We start from the raw sequence: 21957 nt of genomic DNA, 5'->3' as shown, positions 1-21957 counted from the left end.
CAGATCATAATTCTATTATTTATAAGTATAATATGCAATTGAAGTAGTACAGGTAAGTCTGAGATTTGGAAAGATATGATTTTACATTGAGATCAAGAACCCAGCATATGTTCCTCGTTTATTGGGAAACATAAAAAAAAAGTCAATTTGTAAGATGGAATAAAATGTTTTAACCGAGAAAAATGGGAGCCAGCTCTGCCTCCTGAATCTCTCCTGAGGAGGCCAAGGAAGACCCACCAAGGACTATTGGCCTAGGGTGCCTCAGCCAGAGGTATGCTCCTTTGTCTGTGAAGGAGGGAGCTGTCTGGCCCCTACTGTGAGCCTAGCAACTGGGAGAGAGACTGAGGGTGCCTGTCACCTTTGCCTGTTTGCCTGTTTGCCTCTTTCCCTTCTCTGTCTCCTGAATCTCCTGAGGAGGCTAAGGAAGCCCAAACAAGGACTGTCGGCCAGGGGTGTCCCAGCCAGAAGTATGCTCCTTTGTCTGTGAAGGAGTGAGCTGTCTAGCCCCTGCCGTGAGCCTAGCAACTGGCAGAGAGAATGAAGGTGCCTGTCGCCTTTGCCTGTTTGCCTGCTTCTCTTCTCCTCTGTCTCCTGAAAGTCTCCTGAGGAGGCCAAGAAAGAATCAGAGAAAACTGGTTTCATTTAATTTAAGATCCTGATAATTTTTATAGAATGTTTTCTAAAAAAATATAATGATTCAAACAAGCAGACATTTGATTATCACTTGAGAAGACAAATGGAGGGAAAGTACTTCATTAGTTCTTTGGGGACCTAGACAAAAATTATATTTTAATATATGATCTCAAAATTGCTCTTGTATTGTTGAGGTAGTCTTCAGGAAGTACAAAATCAAAGACTGAAAACACAGAACCAGCTTACTGGGAAGTATTATGGATTGGACAATAAGTAATAAACACATGGTTTCCCCCTCATATTCTATATCTCCTTTATATGACCAAATAAATCTATAAAATATTTAGAAATATATTCAAAGGAATATAATATATATATAAAGAATGATATTGTGGAAAATCAGCCATTACGGAGGTAGTACTAGTCAATTACTTATGTTAATTAACTATAACAATAAAATAGTCATTCAAAATGTGTTGTATCATAGGAAAGATAAAGTGATAGCTAATACTTATAAACTATTGCCGGATAAATTGTATAGCATAAAACTAATCTAATAAAAATAACATAAGAATTTATTTTTATTATATTTTTAAAAGAACAAATGACACTAAATGCTTTCTTTAATTTACATGAACTAAATAAAAATTAAAAATCATAATATAAAATAGCAAAACATTCCAACTCAAGCTTCTTATACAAAGTAAAATGTGTGACATTTAAAACTTAATTAATATGCAATAATGCTATTTAGGTTTTTCTCAATATAAGAAATATTAATTCTTTTTAGTTTTACATATTTAACAATCATTTGAAAAATTCTTATGAATATTGGGCTAATTTTGTTTATTTAGGAGCAACAGGAATGATTAACAGGACAAGAAAAATTAGAACAAAATTACAATAATAAGTAATAAAAACTCAACTATTAGGTATATCTTTCTATATCTTTCTAGCACTGGCATATGATCTCTGCTAATTTGCTTACAGTTTGAATTGATATTTACAGAAAAGACATGAGAACAAAGAGACAAAGTTTTTTCAAACTATCTGCTAAAAGTAGTAGTCACTGAATATTTATAAATATTTAACAAATAGAAGCTTAATATATGGGAAGAATCTCAAAGGACTATTGCACACATATCCCATATGGGATTTTCAGTTTCAATCTCCCCCACCACATGCACCCAAACACTTCCAGGAGCAACCCCCAGCAATGCACTAAGAATGTCTCACTCACAAAAAGTACCTTATACAATTAATAAACTTGCTTTACCAAGTTATTTTCAAAATGATGCCTTTTCATTCAAGAGCAACCTATGACAAAGAACAGTGAAATGTATATTATAGAATATTATAATAGAATTATAATATAATATAACTATATAAATATATATTTACAAAATATTAACATATTAATATAATATGTTATATATAATAGAATAGAATATTATAGAATATTAAATGTTTATTAAGAGTTTCAAATTCTTATGTATGTCATAATTTATTGACATTTTGTTGTGAAACCTTGTTTGTTTCAACTAATTTTATTTTGTCTTATTCAAAATGTCAACTACAGTATAGAGAATTATCTTCAGAGGAAAATTGTTACTAAAGAGATGACAGAGAAAATGTCTTAAAGCACTCTAAATACATAATGTTAGAACTTAGCATCTCAAATTTTATACTTTAACATAATTAAAATTAGAATAAGTTATAGATATCCTTTATCACATAGGAAATATTGAATAAAAGATTTTAGTTCCCTCAATAAAATTAATTTATAATTTTAAAAATTCCTCAAATTTTGATATAAATTTTTATTTATTTGTCCATTTACAATACTTTTATTAAGTATGGCAAGGCTATTTTATTTAAACAATTACTATTTTGCACTCTTATTTACCATTCCTCATTAAAATGCATTATTTCCCCTTTCACTTCAGGGTGTCATTGTAGCATACAATGAGCATACTTCTCAGAAACTATTTATAGTTCTGTGGCCAGGTATAGTTCCTAGCATTGCTAGGAAGTAAATTAACTTGGTGATATTGATTTAAAAATGTGTGGCTTCAGAAATGTAAAATAACAACATTTTTAAAAAGTCGATACTTGCAGCTATGGGATAATTCCTGACAGGGCTTAGGGATTCTGGAGATCCAATCCGGGTTGACTGCATGCAAAATGACCGTCTTATCTATTGTACTATTTTGCCCTCATGATAATAACTTGTTTTTAATAACTTGTTTTAGTAACTAAATGGTCATTGTGTAGTAATAATATAATTATTATTATTGTAATAAGAAACACATATTCCATTAATGCTGTTCATTAAAAATATTATTGAAGAATCTCTACTTGCTCCATTTTATATTTCTAGTCTCTGTTTCTTAATTTAGCTGTATAGTAAATCTAAAGATTTGTTTCTAGTCTCTCAATCCTATTCCATTGATCTGAGAGGCTGTTTTGTATTCAGCAATGCACAATGTTGATTATATCATCTTTATATTTTAGTCTAAGATCTGGAAATGCAATGCCTTCTTTGTAAAAGTTGTATTTATAAAGGCTTTGGGTATTCTGAAAATGTAAAGGCCTCATAAAAGTTTTGGAAATATTTCTTCTATGTCCTTAAAATGCCATGGAGATTTTGATGGGATATTGTTTCATCTGAAAATTACACAGTTAAATTTGGTCATTAATGATACTGATTCTTCTATGAACAAGGAATCTATGAACAAGAAAAATACTTCCATTTCCTTGTATCTTTTTTCATTATTTTTATTATTCTTATTAATAATTAGAATTGGGGAGATACCCATCTGTGCTCAGGGCTAAATCTCTGCTTAGGGATCATTCCTGGCTGAGTTTATTGGAACATAGAGAGGTGTCAGTAATCATATTCTGTTGGCCTCATGTTACTCTCTGCATGTTATCCTCTGCTTTTATTCAATAAATGAGATATATGTCAAATAAGCATGCTCAGACTTACTCCTCATGATTTTTTAAATGACTACTTGTCACTCCCTCCCAGAGCAAAATGCTAATATTACCTATTGGTCAGACCAGCCCACTTCAGGGAGGGGTATATGGAAGATAACAAAAGGGTAGCTTCAGGGGCAGAAAGGAGATTCAGAGGAAGATTCAGAGGAATTCAGCAAGAAGGCACAGCAGAATTAGGCAGCATGGAGAGTTGGCAGAATCAGGATTAAATTCAGGGTGGCTGGTGGAGCCTGCTTAAAAGGTTAGCATAGAAGCCACATATGTCGCCTATTATTAATAAAGCTTCATGTCTCCTGAACGTGACTGGCTGTGAGTCTTTTCCTTTCTTCGAGTCTTTTCCTTGCTGCTACCATGAACCTTCTGACCCACTGGCAGGAAGGGGTTGCAGGCACTTGGCCCGGCCTAGAAAGGCCTCACCATCCATCCACCACCATAAAGGACTCTATAATTAATATGTAATTGTACACTACTAAACACTTATTTGCTGTGCTATCATCTTTAACTCTGCGGAAATAAAATTAGATATCACTTCATTTTGAAGCTTGCCCTACAGACTGTGCTGCTGGACAGGATTCCGAACTTTTGATTATTTGCAAACAAAGCCTGTATCCTATCTTTTATCCTTATGAAGTCCTTCCTGTGGGATGTTTTATTATCTTATAGAAAATTTAAGGGCATGGTAAATGAATTAATAATCATTAGAATAATGATTATTTATTGCTCAGACTAGGTCATATAGAAATATGTTTTCTTGTAATTGCTGAAAACTCTGATTTAGAGACTCTTAAAATGTAATGGTTCACACTTTGGTGGTGATGTTGCTTGCTTGGGGGCCGGGGTTACTTCTGGTTCTGCACTGAGGGGTCATTCCAGGAAGTGCTCAAGAGACCATATGGGATGCTAGGTATTGAACCAGACTTGGTCACGTGCACAGTAAACACCCTACCCACTGTGCTATCATTCTGGACCCCAAATATAATGACTTTTGTGCTATTATTGCAGCTTTTCCAAAAAGATGAGCTTCTATTATTTAAATCTATCATAATAACCCAATTATGTTGTGCATTTTGTACTAATCATCCTCTAAGATATTATAGTGAAATTGGGTAATGAGGGAGAAGTACACTTGTGGTGCTGGCCAATGACCATGGATGTCCTGCATGCAAAGCATCCACCCAGCACACAGAGCTGTACCACCAGCCCCGGAAGTAAAATTATTTTGAGGGTGTCATTTTAGTTAATTATCTATAATACTAATAACATTCTAGTTTTCTCTTCTCTATAAATTATACATATTAACTTTTCAGACTAATTTGTCAATCAAAAATATTTTTATGCTGTAATATGGCATCATTTCAGTTCAAAACACCAGCCTGATTGACAAGGGGATATTGCAGAACTGCAGAATGAAAGTCTAGAAGGGTTCCCTAAAGAGTCTGCTCCCTTTAACAGGCAGAGATTTCCTACTTAAGTATTAATTTTTTATTTAATTTGTGCCCTCAATTTTCTATTATTTTTCTAAGAACAGTTAAATTTTGTAATATTATCATAATTGTTTACCTCTCAAAACTGTTATATTCCTTAATGCTATCCATTTTAGACATATGCAAACTGTGTGCTCATTATTCTTTTATACTTGTTGTTTCAGAAAACTTTTAGTCTTTTGCCTATATTATTCAAGCAAGAATTCTCTTGACTTAAAATGCTACTGTTCCTAAACGGCCTAAATAATGATTTTTTAAGGTATTTTGGGAATCAAGAGGGGAAAAAAGGGAATTTGAATTTTTTCAAGGTCTAGTGATGCTTTTTCTCTATTATCAAAATATTCCCTTGCAAATATACTTTGTAAAGCCAGACTAAATATAGAGAATTTTCATGATCATTATCTCAATTGAAAACAGACCATAAGAAACTAAGAGCAGGACTCAAAATTATAAGCAGCAAAATCCTCTGAGTTTAGTGTTTTGAGAAAGTAGAGAATGTTCTTTGATCTTGACTTTCTCTCAAAAACCTAACAAGTAAAATTTAACAGGTAGGTTGAGCCCTTATGTCTCTCAGGACCAGAGTTATTGATCACACTGGTGCCCCCAGAATGAAACCTGCTTTTTCTAAAAATAGACAATTCTTTTTGATAGAGACTGATTCTTAGAAAATACAAGCAAGATGATTTTCTAAAATGTAAGACCAACACCTTCTGACCTGCCAGAATGTTACTAAAAAAGATTTTTCTTGATCAGCATATTGTTGTTTAATTGATTGGCTCCTTTTTACTGTCATGCAATAAACATTCACGTTATAAAATTGAGTTGGGTATTTTCAGATCAATAGAACATCAAAACAAAACTCTGTATCTTTTATTACAAAGAAATATCTCTTTTCTTTCACATGTCCAAATTTTATTTGAGAAATATAAATACTGAAATGTAAAATAATTATAAATTTAATTTTAATATAAATATCTTTTAGAGTATGCAAATATTAAATGGTTTGCAAATAAAGTTTTACTTTACTTCATGGCTTTTAAATATAAGTAATATTTTCCTTCATATTTTCCTTTTTTTTCAGATGAGCATATTCTTCTTCTTCTTCTTCTTCTTCTTCTTTTTTTTTTTTTTTTTTTTTTTGCTTTTTGGGCCACCCAGGGGTTACTCCTGAATATGCACTCAGAAATTGCTCCTAGCTTGAGGGGCCATATGGGACAACAGGGGATCGAACCGTGTTCTGTCCTAGGTTAGCACGTGCAAGGCAAACACCTTACCACTTATGCCACTGCTTCGGCCCCTGCATTTTCTTAATATAATTCATCACAGAAATCTCTATGTTCAGCGAAAGCTTACTAGTTCTCATAATAATATATGCAATATACTTTTTACAAAAACATAATTGAATCTCCACCATTTGTATAGTTAAATCCTATTTAATTGCTATCCTCTTCTAATGCACATGGCATGCAAATTTAAGCATCTGAATAACCATTTTAACTGGAGAGTAAAACATAATCAGCCAATCCTGATTTAGATGCAATCTTCTATATATGGAATATAGAATCAAACACTAAGAATACAACATTTAAAAATGCATAATGCAATAAACTTACTGGTATCTCACAATGTGGACTTCATCAGTTTTAGGGAACTGTTAGAATATAAGAAGCCACAGAGAAAGGGTGAAGTAGTATAAAATATATTCAACCTGGGATTTGATGATACCAAGGTCCAACAGTTTCTAACTTTAATCCTCAAAACTTTTTGAACTTAAACAAAACTAAGTACAGAAATTTCTGTAAAATGACACCTTCTTCAGAGAATCCTTGGAGGATAGTTTGCTATGGTGTATATAAACAACTCACTCAGTGCTTGACATATAGTGGATGCTAAGTAAATTTCAGCCTTTCTTCCTGTGTATGCATGAAACCAGCCCAAAGGGAATTAAGAGATGGACTCAAAATTAAAACCAGCTAACTTCTCTGGGCTTGGTCTTTTGAGAATTTAAGGAATATTTCTATTATCTTGTTTTTTCCTCCATAAGATTTCCTCCATAGGGAAGATAGCTTTTAAACTAATCCAATAGTCTCAGAGGACTAGTACACAGGGAAATTTACTGACCAATCTTAGGTCCAATATTCAGAAAATTGCCCTTCCTAGATACACAATACCCTGTTCTTTTCAAATGTAAATTGTATCTCTCTTGACAATCTGGGGAAGCTGGTTGATAGGATGTGAGTCCTCCATTTTCTGAACCATAGGAATGTTGCTCAATAATATTCTTTCTCAACCTATCACTTCTCTCTATTGATTGGCCCCACCAATGCCGGTAAAACCAGACCTTTATGAGTATGTGCACTCATCATTTTTTTTCCAATTAGAAGTTGTTAAACACACACATGACACAGAAAGCAGAACAGGAAAATGTCATATCAATCTACAGATTTAAGTTACCATGGTAAGGCATATACTATTTTCTCCATTTATAAAGTAACAGGAAGGCTTATTCATGAGCATTTAGAAAATTCCCAAGTGTTATACTCATTGGTGGGTTTAGAAAATCTTTTCTTTGTTGAAGAAAATTTCTAACACAAAGCCTGTAATTTTCTCAGACTAAGTAGAGAAAATATATATAATATTTTGTATAAGAATTTTTCAACCTTCAAGAAATTTCTATGTTCTCTTTAAAAAAAAACAGCTTATTTTCTAGTTTTGAAAGTCAATTTGTTTTCATAGATAGGGTGAAGTCACAGGGTAGAAGAAATGTTCACACTATCAACTTCAACATTAAATCTCCTTTTGTAGTAATTGTTGAAATAATGTATAATGTATAAAAATTTTTGGGAATAGCTTCTGGGAAAGAAGTGCTTATGGTAAACTCTTTGCATTGAATTTCAATAACAAGCTAGGCCCCAGCTGTGGATCACAGTGCTGGTGGTTCAAGGTCTTCTTCCTAGTATAGTTCTTGTCTTTTTCCTAGTTTTTAGTTACTAAAAATTCATGTTTTTTATATATTATTTAGACAATACGTATTCCTTAGCTGATTTTTGAAATTTGTGTCTAAAATGTTCCAATTTAAAAAATTATTTTAAAAATATTTATTAGAATACCACAATTTATCAAGTTCTTCCTAATCCAGTTGTTTCAGGCATTAAATATTCAAAACCAATCCCAGCAAATGGCTGCTTCTTCACTAGCATACCCAGTTTTCCACTCATCTGTCTTATTTGCCCCCTTGCAGGCACAAACAGATTTACTTCAAGTTGTTTTTACAACACAGAGGCAGATGAAATTATCAAAATTTAGGCCAATAAGAAACAATTTGTAATAATTGTTATTATTTTTCCGTAGAATTATCAAACTCATCATCTTCTGATTTACTGGGCTGTGGTGGGTGCTAGTTGAACCTGCCAGTATTACTTTTAGAAACACTGAGTTTGATGCTCCCTATCTAATTGGCTGTGATCCTACCAGGTAACACTCCAGGAAGTTTTGAGGTGTTTCATTGTTGCATGCAGAGGCCTGGTTAAGGAACTATTGATTTGGAACAAATTTGGTAGCATGGCAGTTTGATAAGATTAATGTGAAGCTGAGCTCTCTCTGTCAGAGGGTGTCAAGTTTGCAGCAGTCTATTCTGCCTTCAGGTCCAAAGGGGAAATCTGTCTGCCCTCCACAGAGAAGGTACAAGAGTTGTTAGCGCAGACCAATTTGAGAGTCTTCCTGCATCATTTTCTCTTGGACTTTAATAATACTAACAGGAATTTCTTAACAAACTTTTTTAAGTTTCAACATATCTTTTTTATTTATTTATTTATTTTATTTTATTTTTTGGTTTTGATATTGTTGTTGTTTCCATTTTTTTCGCTTTTTTTTTTTCGTATTTCAGGATCGTGGTTATTATGTGGTGCTTGCTTGTCTTTGTTGCTGTAGTGCTCATTGAATTTTTTTGTTTGATATTTCTTTTTGTATTGTTGTGGTGTTTCTTTTCCTTTTTCCCTTTCTTCTCTCAAACTGATGTTGAGAGTCTCTAGAAAGACTCTGCCCATTTTTGGCTTATTTGATTTTTACCCCATTTTATTGCTTTTCTTTTCTTCAAACAGAACCACATAACTTGAACCATTTAGTCCCGCCTCTCAAATTGAGGGGTAAATAATGGAGTGTACCAAGACCAAACAGTTGTATGATCACTAAGTAGTAAGCTAGACACAGAGGAGACCACTTATAATAGCAGCCTGGGGGGTAAGAGTTGGGGATATGAGAGGCAACCTGGGCACGGGGGTGGAGGAAAGACAACTTTGGTGATGGGAATTCCCCTGATTCAATGTTAATATGTACCTAAAATATCACTGTGAAAGATATGTAATCCACTTTGGTCAAAATAAAAATTATTATAAGAAAAACCCAAAAAGCAAAGAAAAAATAAAGGATAAATATCTGAATTGAAATATTATAAAAATATACAAATCAACACATATTCCATATATAAACCGCGAAAAGAAGACTAGAAGTAGTATGATGATATGTCATGCAGCTTTACTTGAATTTTAAAGACAATTTCTATTTATTTCCTGCATTCTAATTTTTTATTATGTGTGTTACATTTATATTAAACAATATGTTACTTCCAGTTATCATCTTTATAATTTTCATTAATATTTATCTGTGCTGAATTTTTGGGTTTTGATTTAATATTTCGGTTCATTGACTTTACTGAACTACATATGATGATATGTATATTGTTCATTGAATTTTAATTTGTAATTATTATTTTTCACTACAACAGTTTTATTTAATTACCTTCTAAGTCTATTGATCTTAAAAATAAATTTTTTTTTGTTTTTTGGGCCACACCCTGTGAAGCTCAGGGTTTACTCCTGGCGATGTGCTCAGAAATTGCTCCAGGCTTGAGGAACCATATGGGACACCTGGGGATTGAACTGTGGTCCACTCTAGGTTAGATGAGTGCAAGGCAAATGCCCTACCACTTGTGCCACTACTATAACCCAAAAAATATTTTAACTGTTATTAGAAGTATCTCTTTTACCTCTTTTAATACATTAAAATATTTCATTACTTTATTTAAACAGTGCAGATTATCATTTTCTTTTGTTTTGTTTTGTTTTGGGGCCACACCTGGCAATGCTCAGGGGATACTCTTGGTTCTGTGCTCAAAAATAGTTCTCAGAAGGCTTTGGGGACCATATGGAATTCCAGGGTTTGAACCTGGGTCAACCCCTTGCAAGGCAAACACCCTACTGGCTGTGCTATCCACATGGCCCCCTGTGGCTATAAAATTGTTCCTAATACAGTTGTTTTGGACATGCAACACCAATCCCATGTCTGTTGTAATAATTCATCATTGTTTGAAGTTTCCTACTCACCCACAAACCCGACATCTTGACAGAAATATACTGTTATTTATATTGTTTATTGCAACTAAGTGGTTGATGAAATTATTGAAAAATACTTCAGTAAAAGAAATTTTTAAAAAAGCAATATTTGTGCCTGACAATTTGTGAATCTGACTCTACTAATTTTGTTTCTTATTTTCATTTGTTTAAAATTAATATTTTATTTAAGAACTATGATTACAAACATGATTACGGTTGGGTTCAGTTAGAAAGAGAACACCCTCCTTCACCAGTGCAACATTTCCACCACCAGTGCCACACTTCTCCTCCTCCATCCCCTGCTATTCATTCTGGATAGGGAAGATATCTTAGTGGTCAGTGGTGCATTTCTGACCCTCATCAAAATTTCTGACCCAGGGTTAAATATCATTGGGAGTTGTCCTCAGAATCCCTGAACATGTTTTTTTTTTTTGGGGGGGGGTTCTAACTTTCAAAAAAAGAAAAGAAACAATAAAGTTTTGGATCAGGTCATATTTCTACTCATGAGAGCTTTTGGGGAAAGTGACATGACTGCTGAATACCTTAATTGTCCAAAGGGAAGAAAAAAAATTGAAAAGAAGAATTAGGGGCCAGAGAGCTAGCACAGCATAAACCTGGTTTAGATTCCAAACATCCCATATGTCCCATAAGCCTGCCAGGAGAGAGTTCTGAGCATCAGAAATAATCCCTTATCGCTACAAAAACAAACAAACAAACAAACAAACAAAAACACAAAAAGAATCAGTGAGAGAGAAAAGAAAGCAAACTACAAAAAAAGAATTATCAGAAAATCTCAAAAACTATTAGAAATAGCTATTGAATTTCATCAAGAAAAGAAAGCCAATTTAACTGTAATCCTCAGTATATATTATAGATGTTCTATGCTTATTATTAATGTTCAACCAATTAGTCATTTTAGTACCAGTGGTAGAAATGTATTAATTTATTAGTAATTTAAACTGTGGCTTGATTTTAAAAAGTTTTTTTATTGCATTGTTCAAAAGAGTAGAGGTTAGCTCTCATTAGGGTATTTAAATTTTTATGGGTGACATTTAATTAAATTTGATTTATTTCCTCATTTGTACTAGTCATGCTGCATATGTTCCATAGCACCATATGTGTGGAGTTTACATTCCTAGATATGATAGATAGAGCACTTCTTCCATTACAAAAGTTTTAAAGGACAATAGTCATCTAAGTAGCTAATAATTTTGATAAAATATTATCTCTTGAGTCTCAGATTACAAGGCTTATTTATGAACTCATATGTTAGCATTCTTGCAAATATTATTCAATTTATTCTTTAAAACAGTTTTGATGTTGATAATATTTTAAAAAATATAGTTAATTATAATACATTTAATTCTTTGGCAAAGCAGGCAAGTGTGGAATACCATGTTTGTAGGTACATAAGTTAAAAAAAAACCCTATCCACAAACCTACAAATATTTATTATTAACTTAATTTTGAAATATTGAAGTATATATAATATAATTCTGTTTTATAAAAGGAAATATTCTATGAAGCTTAAAATAATACTTTGATAATTAAACATAGCAGTTTATTAATATTTATTTTGGTTTTGAGCAACTCATGGCAATATTCAGGGCTTACTCCTGGCTCTGTGCTCAAGGATAACTTCCAGCACTGATCAAGGGGAAAATATGTAGTATTAAGGATCAAACTGGAGATAATCACTGAAAAAAAATCAAACAGCATAAACCATGTACATATATATATCTGGTCCAATTTATAAGATATCAATTTTATATTTAATTAAATGTTATTAATTTAAAACTACTTTTTCTTATTGTATGGCACATACAATTTTATTCAATGTCTTATTGTATGACACATACATTTTTTTAGTCAATGTAATTTTCCATTGGTACATATTTTATTAAATGCAACATATTGTGCTCAAGGGTATTTTCTTTTGGTTATCATATCTTTTTTTTTTTTTTTTTGCATCACACCTGGCTGTGCTCAGAGATTATGCCTCTGCTCTCATAAATTCTCCTGGCAGGTTCAGAGGATCAATGTCAGGTATCAAACCTGGGTCTGTCCTGGTCGGATTCTTGCAAGGCAAATGCTGTGCTGTCGCTCTGGCTCCCTAGTTAACATATCTTAAATACAAATTACTAACCACCAAAATTCATATAATCACCTTTTTTATACTCTGTCAATCATTTTATATTCAAAGAATTCATGAAATAATAGAAAAATGTATGAACATAAATCTAGACTATATTCTCTGATAACATGTCTGAATTTCCATTCACAACATTTTAGCAAAAAACAACAAAATGTTTCCTGGTGTTAAAGCTTTCAAAAATGATTTTAGTAAGTTTTATTTTTAAGCTGATTTTTCATAAAAATCTTTAGACTCAGAATACCAAAAATCATTTGAAAGGAAATCAAAAATATTTTAAATGAATAAAACTAGTATAGGGTTTTCATCAGAAGGAAGACACTTGGCAAGATATTTTCAACCTCTTTAATATCCAGGGAACAAGGTGATTTTTCACATCTGCAAGTAAGCAGATAATAACTGAGAAGTTCAAGACATCTCTGATATCAATTACTTTCCTTGTAAGTCCTGCAGATTACCTTAATGCACAGTGGGATAAACACCAGTTTCTAAAATCATTCATATTTTTGACTGGCACTCACAGAAGACTGACTTACAGGCTTCACAATGGCAATTAATAAAGATATGTAAAATTATTGTCTCACAGGGAGACTAGAGAAATAATAAAGCTTAGGCTATATTTTTATCTTTTTTATTTATTAAAATTTACTTTATTCTTTTAGCTTAAAATACTATTAGTGTCTTTTATGAACATAAACATTGCATCCAGCACCAGTGTAATCATATCCTGTCCCAAAGGACCACCCTAACCTCCATCCCTCTTATCTCCCTCAACTCCATTACACGTATCAATTCCCCTCTATGTTGTCTTTGTAACTTAAAGATGCCTCACTGTGTATCTTTACGTTCCAGAGCCCCCAAAACAAAATGATTAATATGAAAGAATATATGCATTTTATATATATCACTGCACTCACTACCATAGTCAAAATACAGAAACAACCAAAAATTCCTAACTACAGATGTTCAATAAGTTGTTATAAATACAAAAAAATATTTTTTATATATATTTCTATCTTTCTTTCTCCAACCTCACCTGTTTTGGTTCTGCTTGGTACGAAAACCTACAGGAAAAGTCTTGCCTAGGATAAAAGCTCGGGTCAAAACCAGGGCACAGAGACTATACAGACTATCATTCTTACCTCCAAATCCACCAGCAATATAATATGTCACCATACCCTTTTGCATAGACACTCTAAATATAGGCAAATTTTATGCACAGAAACAATCTCTTATCTACTAGGGATAAGAAACCAAACTTTTTATAACACAGGGACACCACCTATCCTGGACATGTGTCATGTGGACTCAACTTAGTCTCCATGTTATTGGACAGCTAACACCCAACCCAGAACCCCAGAACCCCAGATTCCAGGTGTGGAACCGACACAGGTCCCAGCAACAGCATCAGGAACCAAACTCATCCTAGGAAACTACGAATACCGACCAAGCACCAACTTGCACCAGTTTTTTTTGTTTGTTTGTTATTTGTTTTTTGTTGTTTTTTTTTTGTTTGTTTTTGTTTTTGGGCCACACTCGGTGATGCTCAGGGGTTACTCCTGGCTGTCTGCTCAGAAATAGCTCTGGCAGGCACGGGGGACCATATGGGACACCAGGATTCGAACCAACCACCTTTGGTCCTGGATCTGCTGCTTGCAAGGCAAACGCCGCTGTGCTATCTCTCTGGGCACCAGTTTTAACATGACATCATGGCATGAGGAAACGGCAACAACCTGAGCTAAGAGAGAGCTGCCATATCTCATCACCTAATGATATGATGCAATCAGGAGATATATCATCCTTTGCCCTAAGCAAAAACCAAAATCGCTAACTACAGAAGACTGACTTGGACAAACATGGACTGGGCAGAATCTATTGAGGGACCAATGAGGAAGTTCCTAGCCTAGACCTTGGCCTAGAATTCGTACAAAAACCACGATCTCATTTTTCTTAAAACCCATAGATGAGTGAGACCATTCTGCGTTTTTCTCTCTCTCTCTCTGACTTATTTCACTCAGCATAATAGATTCAGTGTACATCCATGTATAGGACAATTTCATGACTTCATCTCTTTAAGAAAAATGAAAGACATTCTTGCAATAATAATTTTCAGACACAAAAAAGAAAGGAGCTGGAAGTTCCAGCTCACCTCAGGAAGTTTCCCATAAAGAGTGATCAGTTTAGTTGGAGAAATAACTACATTTTGAACTGTCCTAATAATGAGAATGTATGAGGGAAATGGAGAGCCTGTTTAGAGTACAGGCGGGGGTCGGGTGGGGAGGAGGGAGGCTTGGGACATTGGTGATGGGAATGTTGCACTGGTGATGGGTGGTGTTCTTTACATGACTGAAACCCAAACACAATCATGTATGTAATCAAGGTGTTTAAATAAAAAAAAAAGAAAAAAAATCCACGATCTCTAACTCCAGAGGTCTGATTTTGACAACTGCAGCTGAGCAGAATTTCTGGAACTATGCTGAAAGACTCTATCCTAGGCTCTGTCCTAGGATCTGAGCAAAGACCAAACCACTAATTACAGAGATTGATTACAACAACAGTAATGGAACAGAATTCCTAGAATCATAAAGAAAAACTCTCTCCTAGCCTTCTTCCTATGACCTACGAAATAACAAGATCTCCAGTTACAGTGGCAGGATGTCATCATCCACATCTGAGTGGAAAGTTTCCTGGCACCATAAAAAATGTAAATGAGCATGTAAATGAGTATGGAGCCTGTAGTTGTTCCCATGGCAGTATGCTTCAAGGGCAAAGAAACCCTGTATCTCTTAGGCCAAGGAAATTCCCATTCTAATTTCCCCAATATTTACCTGCCTATGCAAAAAAAAAAAAAAAAAAAGAAAAAAGAAAAAGAAGAAACGCAATCGTTTTTTTCACCTTTTTTTTTTTTTTAAGAAGCTGCTGTTCTGGTTTTTATTTATTTATTTTGCCTGTTTGTTTCTTCATAGTTGATGGTTTTGGTTTATTCTTTTTGTACTTTTGTTGTTATTGTCTTTTTGTTTTCTGTTTTTTTGTTTTGTTACCTTTTTCTTCTTTTCTCTTTTTCTTCTTCTAAATGAGTATTTTTAAAACTTAGACACTTAGACAGACTCCTAGTTTTTCTCTTTTTGGTTGTTCTTTTTCGTTTGTATTGTTTTTTCTTTACTTCTCCCATATCTTTTTTTTCCTTCACTATATCTTTTCTTATATCTTCAATAGAACCACATTACTAGAATCACCTTGATCAGCCTCATAATTGGAGGGGGAAAAATGATGGTACCAACATCAGACAGTTGTATGTTCATTTGGTGGAAATAAAATAATCAGACTTGAATATCAAATCCAAAGTCAATGACAACAGAATCAATAAACAATCTACAACAAGCTATACAAGTGAGGAATAGTTGCACTAGCATTAAGGGGTGAAGGAGGGAGATGTGGGATACTAGGAATAGGGGTGGAGGGAAAACAACACTGGTGGTGGAAATGCCCCTCATTCATTGTCACTATGTGCCTTAAATATTACTGTAAAAGATTTGTAATTCACTTTGACTACAATAAAAATTTAAAAAATCCAGAAGATATATTAAATAGTACAAAATAAAATATTATGCAGTTATAAGAAAGACTAACATGCAATCTGCAGCAACACGAATGGAACTAGAGATACCATGCTAAGTAAGGTCAAAATAAAACAGATACAGAATTATCTCTTTCATGACATACATTTAAAGAGAGCAAGGAAATGTCTTTGCATTGTAATCTGTTACACAAAACAAATCAAAGATGAAATCCTATATTTTCTGTTTTAGCTGAAATGTTTGGAATTATACCTTGAGAGAGATTTCAAATGGACTGTTAGGAATCATTTAAAAGTAAATATAAGTATATATTGTACTATATTTACCACATTCTGATTGTCCCTGGACTCTCTACAAACTTCCTTATTTAAATTTATATTTATTATATTTAGAAAGTATTTATTAAATATTCAGTTGTACCATAAAAATCTTGAATAATTTAAAATTATATTTTTACAAATTTAATGTGAATTAAGATCATGTATGACAAAATGGGTGAGTAATACTTTTATTTTGAGAAAAATGCTCACTTTTAATAGATTACCCACATCACCCTAGTAGTGCTTGGGGCCTCTCAAGCTACATTGAATAGTTCTCAGGGAACCTTGTGGTCTTAGGGAATGAATAAAGGCTCAGCCATATGCAAGACTTGCACTGAAGCCCCTCTACAATCTTTCCAGGTCTAGGTTGGGGCACAAAAATATTTTATAATTTTTATACTCATGTTTATACCTAGATCAAAATATACATGTTTGACACTGATATTTTTAATTTTAAGTGAACTCTTCTTGCTGTATAAACTACCTTTCACTGATCATATCTTCTATTTAATTTCATATGGTTTTATATGAATTATAATAATTAATATTCTGTTTTGAAAATAGGAAGCTCTGGGATCGAGACAAAGAAAGAGAAGTAGCTTGAGCAAGAACAAATAATTGCTTGTGAAGACCTAGATATGGACAGAGTCCTGAAGCTCAGGAGCCCCATATCTCAGAGAATAACACAATTTTCAATAAAGAAAACAAAGGAATTTCACAAATCATGAGATATAAGGTGACAGAGAAACAAATGGAGCCTCTGGTCTTGGTAGGGTGAAGAATTAGAGATGGTGGGAATAGTCTGTCCTGCCAGAGACCCAGAATAAAGCGTAACAAAAATGGTGTAGATATCTACACCTTTGACCTAGGTGAAAACAATGTTGAGGAGGTGGTTTATTTCACCACTCAGGACAGAATCTATCAAGGAGGAGAACAACGGAGAAGAAATATGAGACAACATGACAGATATGTTATCCATTAGGTAGGTATTTTTGTGAAGTGCAATGATAAGGGAAAACCTGTTGAGTCTCAGTGATGACTCCCCAGAGTGGCACATACAACACAAATCTAACATCCCACCAAGCATTTCCCAGTAGCAGTTAGAACTCTCTGAATCTTTTTTTCAGGGGAAAGCGCAAACGCAGTCCCCCACTATCACAAATTATGCAGTCGAATTTCCCACATTTGGGGAAATCGCAGGGGTCAGCATATCTAGTGCAATGGGTGAGCCTCGCCCTGGGGAAACCACTTTCGTGATCATGGTATCTCCTCTGCCAAGTATGAACTCTCTGAATCTTTCATTGCCCCTACTGTTGACACTGTATATTTAAAACTTTGCATAGAAACTATAGGTCATATAGAAACTGACAAAGAATAAATTAGGAAATAAAATTTAATTAAACACAGTGAAACCTGCTATAAAATAAAAGTAGTACAACTCTTAAGTCAATGCAGAGAGATTTAAAAATATCTAATATGCAAATCAAAACAACAAAAATTTAGCACCTCATACTAGTGGAATTAGCATACATGAAAAGAAAACAAAAGGATCCAAACTGGCATAGATTTCGGGATAAAAATAAACTTTATATGTGGCTGTCACCAAGTATAACTTCTTGGAAAACAATATAAAAATAAAATTTATTTATGACTGTCACCAAGTTTAACTTATCAGAAAATAGTATAACTAATTCTCAAAAAATTAAGAACTGAGCTTCCATACAGCCCCAAAGTTATAATTCTTAGTTAGCACCTACCCCAAGTGCACTAAAAACAACTTCAAAATAATTCCATTTCTATGCTTAATGCAATAATATTCACAATAGCCAAGATCAGGAAACAATACAAGTACCCAAGAGCAGACAACTGGATAAATTGTAGTATAGCTACACAGTAGATACAATTATTCTTGTAAACTTTTTGCAAATTAAAAGCATATTGAGAGAGAAACATATTGAGTAAAGTTAGTCAAATTGAGAAGAACAGATTGATCTGCCTCTATCTCATATGTTGAATATAGGAAAATGTGGTAAGGCAATGACAGCAAAGAGTCAAGTGTAACAAAACCTGAGAGTTAGTTGGTTCATAGAAACAAACTTGGGTGTAGGGGTGGTGAGCAGAAGGTCTTCTTTGGAAAATGGTGGAAGAAAGTAGTGGTGGTAGGTTTGATACTGGAATGTTGGATGTAAAATGACTATTCATTTATTGCAAATTAAGATATCTTAACAAAAATAGAAAAATAATGCACTGCTACCAAAGCATTGGCAAGTATCACAAATATTGTGCAAAGAAGAAACTAGTAATAAAATTATAAAATATTATATTATAAAATATTATTTTATAATGTCTTTTTGTTGTTGTTTGTTTTGGGGCCACACATACAGTGCTTGTGGGTGTCTCCTGGTTCTGTACTCAGAAATTATGCCGACAGCTCAGATAAACATAGAGGCAAGGATAGAACTCAAGGTTGACCATGTGCAAGGCAAACACCCTACCTGCTAAACTAAAGGTCTGGCCCCTATTTTATAATATTTATGTATAGTTCAAGAAATAAGGAAAATCTACAGTGTTATATGCCAAGACAGTTGTCTGTGAAAATAATAAAATGTCACAGTGAAGAGGAGTTGGAATAGGTTTTGGGTTTGAGCACTAGTAATGTTCTATTTCTGGTTTGTTTGGGGGCCCCACTTGTGCTCAGAGTTTACTACTGCCTCTGATCTCAGTGATCACGCCTAAAAGTGTTCAGGTACCATAAGTTGTCCTGGGGACAGAACCTATGTCAGCCTCAAGGCAAGTATGTCACCCATTATAGTATCTCTCTAATTTCTAATGTTTTGTTTTGACCTGGGTAAATAGTGAGATTTCTTTGTCATGATTTAACAATAGCTCACTTTTAAGGGCTGTGTACTTTTGATATTGATGTGTTATTTTTCATTTTTTAATCTATAGAAATTATGTGGGAGTGAACATGTTTTAATAAGTAATAAAAATCTTCTCCCCTCTTTGTTTCTGATGCCACTTTCTGATATGATTAATCTACTACACTATTTTGTTCTCACCAAATAGTTGCAATGGAAAAATAATTACTTTTAGATTAATATAACTAGAAAATTTAAGACAGCAAAATAGAGAAAAAAACATAGCATATAAAAATTGACTACCTCAATTTTATATATATTCACAAGGATAAATGACTTACCAGCATTCAACTTCAAAGGCACAGAATATTTTTTCTCTATTATTAGTTAAATAAAAATAAAAATAGTTAAAAAAATTAGTTAAATAAAGAACAGTAAAATTAGAAAAAATTCAGGGAGGCATGTCAAAACAATACAAAGAAACTAAAAAAATCCCATAAAGAGAAATACCAAAACTAAGAAAAGCAAATTAATGACTAAAATAAAAAAAAAAGGAATGTAGAACATGGAGTTTGAAAGAAAATAAACAGAGTAAGGATGGAATAACTTACTAAGTCAAATCAAAAGTTTTAAAGAAAGCTGTGGAGCAGCATGTGACGAGAAGGGCATCCTATATCTTATTGGTAGGAATGTAAATTGATACAGCAATCATTGAAAGCAATATGGAGATTCCTCAGAACTTGAAAATGAGAATTTTGAATGTGTTGCTAGGATCTCACTTCAATATTTTTACCTCAAAATTCAGAAGTAGGGAACTGGAGCATCAGGTAGGATATTTGCCTTGCATGTGGCCAATCCAAGTTTGATCTCAGCATCTCATATGAACACAAAGCCCACCAGGAAAAATTCCTGAGCGCGGTGTCAGGAGTAAGCCTGGAGAATAGCTAGATGTGACAACAAAATCTCCCCACAAAATAGAATAAAAAAATGCAAAACTTTATATATGTATTCCATTTTATTGATATTATTTATGATAGCTAAGACTATAAAAGGACAAAGTTATTATCACCTGAATAGATAATATTGAATAATATTAATTTAGTTACAGGAAATAAAAATCTTGCCTTTTTGCAACAACAACCTAAAAGTTATAAAAAGAGTCAGATACAAAAGAGACTAATGCAATATTATTTCATTCATGGTAGAGAAAATAGATGGTCTACATTAAAAAATTTTAATTACTGTATTAGAAGGAAGCTCAATTTCAAGTTTTTTTGAGGAATATTCATATTGTTTTCCAGAAAGGTTGAACTAGAAGGCACTCCCACCAGTAGTAAATCAGAGTTCATTTTCCTCACATCCCCGCCAGCACTGATTGCTCTTGTTCAATGTTATTTGTTCTAGTCTCTGTGGTGTAAGATGATACTAGCAACACAGAAACACAATAAAAAAAAAAGTCCTCTCGATTTAAGAAAATGGAAGAACATCCCATGCTCATGGGTAGGTGAAATCAACATAGTCAAAATGACTATCCTATCCAAACTTCTATACAGATTTAATGCAATCCCTATCCAAATTCAGACATCGTTCTTTAAAGAATTAGAGCAATCAATCAAAAAATTTATCTGGAACCACAAAAGACCCAAGATAGCCAAACACATATTAAAAATCAAGAAGCTGGGTGGCATCTTTTTACCTAACCTGCAACTATACTATAAAGCCGTAGTGATCAAAACAGCATGGTACTGGAACAAAGACAGGACCTCAGACCAATGGGTCAGAACAGAATTCTCAGACATAAACTCCCAGATATACAGCAAACTAATATTTGACAAAAGAGCCAAGAACTTGAAATGGAACAAAGAAAGTCTCTTCAACAAATGGTGTTGGTACAACTGGAGAACCACATGTAAGAAATTGAAAATTGACCCATACCTCACTCCTTATACAAAAGTCAACTCAAAATGGATCAAAGACCTTGAAATCAGACCCGAATCTATAAAATTTATTGAGAATAAAATAGGCAGAACACTTGAAGACCTATATATCAAAAAGGTCTTCGAGGATGGAGCACCAATGGCAAGAACTTTAGCATCAAACATAAACAAATGGGACTACACCAAATTAAAAAGCTTCTGCATGGCAAAAGAAACCCTACTTAACACAAGAAGACAATTAACAGAATGGAAAAAAATCTTTGCACTCAACATGTCAGATAAAGGGCTGATATCTAGAATATACAAAACACTCAGAAAGGTGAGCCCCCCCAAACCAAATAAAGCTATAACAATATGGGGATATGAAATGAATAGAAACTTCTCTGAAGAAGACCAAAGGATGGCCAACAAATGTATGAAAACATGCTCACCTTCACTCATCATTAGGGAAATCCAAATCAAGGCAACAATGAGGTATCACCTTACACCAGTGAGGATAGCTCACATCAAAAATAATGGAAACAATCTCTGTTGGCAGGGTTGTGGTAAGAAAGTCACTCTCATTCACTGCTGGTAGGAATGCCCCCTAGTCCAACACCTATGAG

At 33.6% G+C, this 21957-nt stretch overlaps 1 protein-coding gene and 1 non-coding gene across 2 annotated transcripts in view; both read right to left on the bottom strand.

Annotated features, from left to right (window-relative positions):
• Nucleotides 1–21957, bottom strand: part of MARCHF1 (membrane associated ring-CH-type finger 1) — a 355296-nt gene that overhangs the window by 286134 nt on the left and 47205 nt on the right. The gene's annotated exons all lie outside the window — the stretch shown is intronic.
• Nucleotides 17682–17843, bottom strand: LOC126005101 (U1 spliceosomal RNA). Its single transcript, XR_007494278.1, has one exon. It is a non-coding gene; the product is annotated as a U1 spliceosomal RNA (small nuclear RNA).

Source organism: Suncus etruscus, chromosome 3 (assembly GCF_024139225.1).
Source record: "Suncus etruscus isolate mSunEtr1 chromosome 3, mSunEtr1.pri.cur, whole genome shotgun sequence".
Taxonomy (NCBI): Eukaryota; Metazoa; Chordata; class Mammalia; order Eulipotyphla; family Soricidae; genus Suncus; species Suncus etruscus.
The sequence above is the reverse complement of the archived record's forward strand: the minus strand, read 5'-3'. Positions and strand labels throughout refer to the sequence as shown.